The 6,472-nt window shown below is 35.9% G+C and overlaps 1 long non-coding RNA gene across 9 annotated transcripts; it reads right to left on the bottom strand.

Annotated features, from left to right (window-relative positions):
* Window positions 1-329: 329 nt before the first annotated feature.
* Window positions 330-6,134, bottom strand: LOC108836658 (uncharacterized). 9 transcript variants are annotated; one of them, XR_008935811.1, is made up of 8 exons: window positions 5,558-5,700; window positions 5,294-5,467; window positions 4,903-5,167; window positions 3,510-4,545; window positions 3,137-3,423; window positions 2,712-2,807; window positions 554-679; window positions 330-456 (listed from the first exon to the last, which is right to left on the bottom strand). It is a non-coding gene; the product is annotated as an uncharacterized LOC108836658 (long non-coding RNA). The 9 variants fall into 9 exon arrangements; XR_008935812.1 differs by lacking the exon at window positions 330-456 and having other exon boundaries at window positions 493-679; XR_008935815.1 differs by lacking the exons at window positions 330-456; window positions 554-679 and having other exon boundaries at window positions 2,533-2,807; window positions 4,903-4,949; window positions 5,022-5,167.
* Window positions 6,135-6,472: the final 338 nt, after the last annotated feature.

Raw genomic sequence — 6,472 nt, 5'->3', positions numbered from 1 at the left:
CTTAGCTAGTTCATCGGTGTGAACCGGCTAGTTGATTTGGTGGTTAGCCAATCATCTTTGTTTGTCGTTTGGTGGTTAGCCAACACACATTCATCCGTTCTTTGGTGGTTAGCCTTAGATTGTTGGTATATCAAGAGTCATTCCGCACCTCTTGACGATCCATTCAATCCATCCCAGTTCCGGAAGTGCCTTCGCCTTCTCGGTTCATATCCAACATCCGGCCAAAGCCATCCTCCCTATTTTGGGCGTATCACATTGTATTCACTAGGGATATAGCCCCGCGCAAGCGCGGGGTCGTGAATCTCTAAAAGAATTTTCGATTTGTATTCATGAATTCGACATCTAACAACATTTTTTTTAAGAATATGTCAAACATAGACCATATACCCACTCAGATTCAACATCTGATACGCTGAATAATTGACATCCTCATTAGCTATTCAGTAAATCCGCAACCTGTGTGAATGTAAGAAAATAATAATATATCCCAATTTAGAAATCCCACACAATAGTAAAACCCTTTATTAAACATAGCGCAATAATATATACATACCCAGAAAATAGTCAAGGCGAGATTTTTTAACAGAAATAAAAAATAAATCTCCATGAGCTCCTCTCAGATCTATGTGAACTCTCTCGCTCCGTCCAAAAGGTTGTGTTTCTTTTTCATTGGTTTTTCCTGTAGTTATCAGTTGTGTAAACAACTTCAGAAAGTAGAACAAAGAACATAAAAAAGTTATACTAATCAAGTTTTCAGTAGGACTATGAAACTATATCAATTTAAGGAGTTTCAATAATATGTGACACTGAATAGAGCGGTTTAGAGTGTAATGGTTTATCATTGGATGTGAGAGTTGAGCGACAAAGTGGGAGAACCCTATGCCATATTCAAAGACAATGCAAAAGAATAGACGATTAGGAAGCTTTTTGGGTATATCTGACGCATCAGCCTCACCTTTTAAAGGTTATGTAGAAACTAAGTGCCATAGGCCGCAAATTAATTTAAAATGACCCAATAATCATTAATTCATTACATAATCACGTTCGAAAACTCACTGCCGAGTGCCGTAAAATCACCGGAAAAACGTAATTTGGACACCAACGATGACGATTTAAAATGACTCAGTCCAAAAACCGAAATTCTTAAAAACTTAATTTTCACTCATTTCATCCTATAATCGAGTAATATATTTAAAAATTCATGAAGTTTTCATGAAAATGGCAAAAACGAAGAAACTGATGTATAACTCTTGACAAATTATGAGATGTCGGAGTCAATATTGCAAAAAGTCTAAAAGTCTAAAGAAGAAGATGACTTGTAAAAATCATAATTGCCTTTCATTAAATCTAATCATAAAAAAATGCAAAACGTACATGTTCTCTATTCGAACCCGGGTTGTGAACTTCTTTAATGTTACATAAACCACTGCACTAAGTGATATTTTGTGATATTCATATGAATACATACTATTTTAAAACAAAAATATAAAGATGGGTTCCACAAACATTTATTAAAATCTGATGTGGACACCTTAAGAAGAGAAGAAAGTGTCTCATTATATATATGATTACCATTCCAACAGCTCACAATACGAAACAAAATTTTTGAAAAACTGTGGCACAATATCACAAAAGCAAAAAAAAAGAATCACAAAAGAAGATTTCAACAAATCAATCAATAACTCAACAACCTAATTATTTCACTAACAAAACTCAAACACACAAAAATAAACATATTCCAAATACATTCTATCAATTCTTGGATTCATTCTTCCAACTTAATATTCTATATATAAATAGAGATATTGTACTGAACTTTGATAGAAAATATTAGGGTACACAGTTTAATATAGAGTTGATTACCAAATCAAACACTTTTTTCTTTTTTTTTACATCATTAGACACATTCCACTTGGAGCACACTTTTCCCTTCTTTCTCCTATGTGTTTATACCACTATACCCTTTATACAGTTTTGCCTTTGCCGAGAGAAAACTAGAAATGTGCAAGTGATATAAGTTGTACGTCTGGTTGGAATGTAGTTAGTATTTTCTGGGTTTTATATTTGGTTATTATTGTTTATATTATTTCACCTTATGTTTTCTTTTACTTATATTTCAAATCTTAAGATATATAAAATAATTATAACTGTCACAATAAATTATATATGAAATTCTCAATCTTTTGACATCCATATATATATATTTTTTATATATTAACATGTATACAAAAATTGTGGATGTGGACAAAGAAAAAAATGTGAACATACACAAATGTGGATGCTGATAAAAAGGCGTGGACATTTCACAAATAGCTGTCCACAAGCCGTACACATACAGTTTTTGACATCCTTTTACTATGTAGATTGATGTTTGTGGACAGTAACTTGTGAACAAGTATTTTTTATCTACTTTGACTACACGAACCATTCATACACTTTTTCCTTCACCAGACAAATGTAAATTAGAAAAAAGATTCAAAATTTGATCCAAAAGAATAATCAAATCTCAAAGATCAAAACAATTTAGCACACTTATGAACGATGCTAAACACAAAAATATGAACGATGCTAAACACGCAAACATGTCTTATCATTTTGCAAACAATCTCTGAGAAAACAAGGAAACTAAATTGTGGATGGACAAGTTGTGTACACACATATTTCAGACAGACCGGTCAAAGAAATTCATTAAAAACCGGACATATTTTTACCTTTGTTATATCTTTGCTTTGAGTGAAATCAAGCTCTCTAGAATTGCTTTCATATTGAGGAACTTCACGAGCAGTCTTGATGTGCATTTGAGCCATCTAAAACATAAAAATATGTCAACAGTAATGAGTAAAAATCTAATCTTCCATGTACTTCTCTGCCCCGAGAGGATTGTTGTATAGTCCTAACTGCAAACTCAAAGTATTTTTAAAGAAAAAAGAGACTAAGGAGCCTAGTAAACTTAATAACAAAATGAATTGACAATTTAAAGGCCACATGTTAAAAGAAAGCATATAGAAAATCAATTCATAATCTAATAAATAACTAGATGAAAAAGGTGTACGCGAATCATATAAGAATCAGGGCCAAGAAGATAATTCATAATTTTTTGGGAATAAAAAAAAGGACATTAAGGAAATGAACTAACCTGCATCCTGGTACACAGCAGCAGAGCCATAACTTTTGCATGGTTATCTACATAGATATTTGACCACAGAGGCCTTGTAGGAAAATTGAGAAACGGAGTTTATGTCTCTGTAGTCATGTTATCATTTCCAACCCTCAAACTATATCCACAGGAGACAATGCACCTCAAGCTGTCTTATGTTCAAGATAATGTGGGCATGAACTGAATTTGCCATCAACATGGATGATAGAAATGTGGACACTAGAGATGTGGACATGGACATTAATGTGTGAACAACACATTCGTTCCTAATTCAATGTACACCCAAATCAATTGACGCTAAACACCCAATCATCATTCCAAAGAAGAAAACCAGAAAAAAATATTCTCTTACCTTCTCAATCTTCTTAAAAGAATCAACTTTCGCGGAAGCTATCCATTTAAAGTTTCACCGCAGACTTTATACAACCACAGTGGCTAGAGAAGTTAGGAGTCTCCCAAGCAAGAATGTATCTGGTGAGCCGCAACAGGGAGAGTGTAAATCCGACCCTACAAACCGAGCTAGGCCTACCAGCCGAGCTATCTTTAATCAAGCAAATTGTGGTGGAGGTGAAAATTCACAAACTTGAAGTCAAGGTTCGTCAATGGTGATCTCGAGCTCCGAGAAATGCCGCCATTGATTTACGGTTCACCAGAGATCAGGGAGAAGGTCTGAGATCACGGCAACACAGAGTGATTATTGCTCGAGCTTCACTCTAAGACTCCGGACAGTCACCACGGCCGATCCAAACTCGAGCTGGTTCAACAATGGCGGTTGAGAGTGAAGTGTAGATGAGATCGCCATTGTTTGGACTTGAACTTGAACAGAGGAGGATGAAACTTGAAACTGATTTTTTATCAATTAAATCTAAAGATTGAATCTTTCTTAGGTAAAAAAACCAAACTCAGATCAGAAGAGGGTGAGAGGAAACAATCTATCTTTTAAAGCGAAGTGTTGAGAGGTTTGTGTTTCAAGCGAAATTAGGGTTTGAGAAATTGGGGAAAGTGGGGAAAGTTGCTCAGAAAAAAAGAAATTGGAGTTCTAATTTGCTTTCTTGAGAAAAAGATAGTGAAAAAGTCACGTGTTAGAAAAATCCAGTTTATTTGATAAAAAAAAATAACCCAGTTTGATGAGCTTAGTTAGGAATAGGGTATATTAGTCATAACACATATACAAAGTGTGCTTCAGGTAAGAAGTGCCTGATTGTGTAATACTAAAGTCAAAAAGTGTCTCTGTGAGTAAAAAAATCTTTAATATATGTAAGACGCACAGATGTTACATTCCCTAATAAACATAGTAGACTTTATTGATCGATCCATCCACGCAAAGACCCATAGAGTTACTCCATTGTCCGGGTGCTTCCCATTTTTTTTATTACCATAAGATAAATCTGTTAAAAAAAAGATAAAAGTCAACCCAATTGTCTTAACTTTTACGTTTCTTGAGAAACACTTTTGAACTAAAAACCATTTAAATTTTATTCTGTCGAATATTTTTTCCAAGATTCAAAATTACAACAAAAGGAAAAAGGCACAAGCGTGTAGTGGAGACAGTCATTGCAGTTGTAGTTTTCAACGGAAAACTGTATTCCAAGTAAACGTAGAGTTCTCAATGTCATCCATGTTTTCCAATCCATTGATCCCTTCATACCCATCAAGACATACATAATCTTCCTAAGCAGCTTGTCTTAATAAGACATAAAGTCTACGCTTAAACATTTAGATAAGATACATGCAATTTCTAGGACCTTGCATATGCTCTTGACCCAACGTCATCTAGTGCCCCACACATAAGCTGCATCCCAACAAAAATCAGCTGGTTAGGTTCTTAGATATCAAACTAAAAACGAACTAACTTTTATTTTACTCAGGTTATGAAGTTCTTGGACTGCATGTGTCTTTACGAAAACAGAGGATGTGATAAAGAGAAGTAATGGAAGAGACGTGGTGATCTTCGCCTAAGTCCACCATCCACAAGGAAGACATATGTCCATTAACCTGCAAAGGAGGTCCCTGAAGCCAAAAAAATAAGTTGACATCATATGATTACAATTGGATATACTCGTAGAAGCAAGGATATTTTTATTGTTCAAGTCATGTTCCAATCATATAAGAAGAACAAGCTTTGGTTGACCATACCACATAGGTTTTTGAGGATAAAGCCTTCGGATCAGTGAATCTTGAAATGGGGATGTAATGATGATTTTATGTTAACATCTAGAAATTCAAAAGCATAAGGAACTCTTACTCCAGTTAAACTCCTCCTCATGGTTCTTGCAAGATGAATTCACCAATCTCGTTCACCCGAACTACCTGCTCACACAACAACAAAACACACAACTTTCTCTAAAATTCATTCATCCTCTTTTTGGGTTAGTAGTTGCCAAAACTCTATTTGCATACCTTTCTCGGTACCAACATCGTAGATCCAACTTTGCGGGGCTTAGCCTTTTCAAGCTTTAGCTATGCAAGTTCCATGAAGGGTCTTGTAGTCTTTTCCTTTAATATGCGGACTAAAAACAAATAAACATCACACAAAGTAAAGAGAGCGATAGTTACTTGTAAACAGGGACGATGCCTCGTCCAGCATCAAAGCAAGCACCATAGATACTTCCATGCTCTCTGAGTTGATAGCGAGACGATCGTTCTGAGCTTCCCAAAATCTCAGCAACCAGACTTCGACGGGGTTGAAGCAGCGTCCCGCTTTCAAGCCGGCGAGCAGAGTCGATGAGGCAGCCATAACAGGTGATAGGTTTCTAAGGATTTTAATGCTTGAGAGTAAGAAACTGATGAATCTCAAAGTGGGCGCATTGAATGAAACCACTATGGGTTGGGGGCGTTTAAGGATTCAATTAATAGTCAAAAGATAAGACGTTACAGGGTTCACATGGACGATTGCAAACTCAGTGATGCATAGGTGAGATCGCCGTGGAATGACAGAGATGAAGGATAACCCTAGTTCCGATTGGGGCTCAGTTGGTAATAGGCTTGGGCCGTGATTATGGTCTTGCAATTTGTAATGAAAAAATAACAACCAATTAAATCTTGACAGGTGTCGAAAATCCCCCTATTCTACATAGTGACGTGGATGGCCTAAGCAGCCAGATTTATCAACTCTATATATACAAACTAGTGGTTTGCCGGCGCTACGCGCCGGATTCGGATTTTAGGTTGTTTAATCTGCGGCATATATCATGGTTCTTCAAGTTTGTGAATCATCAGGAGATAATGTAAACCGTCGGAGGAGGTTGGTTTGAAAACCTGTAAGTCGTAGCAGATGATTTGGGTTAAAAAGGCTATTGAAATGTTATTGCCAAA

Source organism: Raphanus sativus, chromosome 6, assembly GCF_000801105.2.
Source record: "Raphanus sativus cultivar WK10039 chromosome 6, ASM80110v3, whole genome shotgun sequence".
NCBI classification, from domain to species: Eukaryota; Viridiplantae; Streptophyta; class Magnoliopsida; order Brassicales; family Brassicaceae; genus Raphanus; species Raphanus sativus.
The sequence above is the reverse complement of the archived record's forward strand: the minus strand, read 5'-3'. Positions and strand labels throughout refer to the sequence as shown.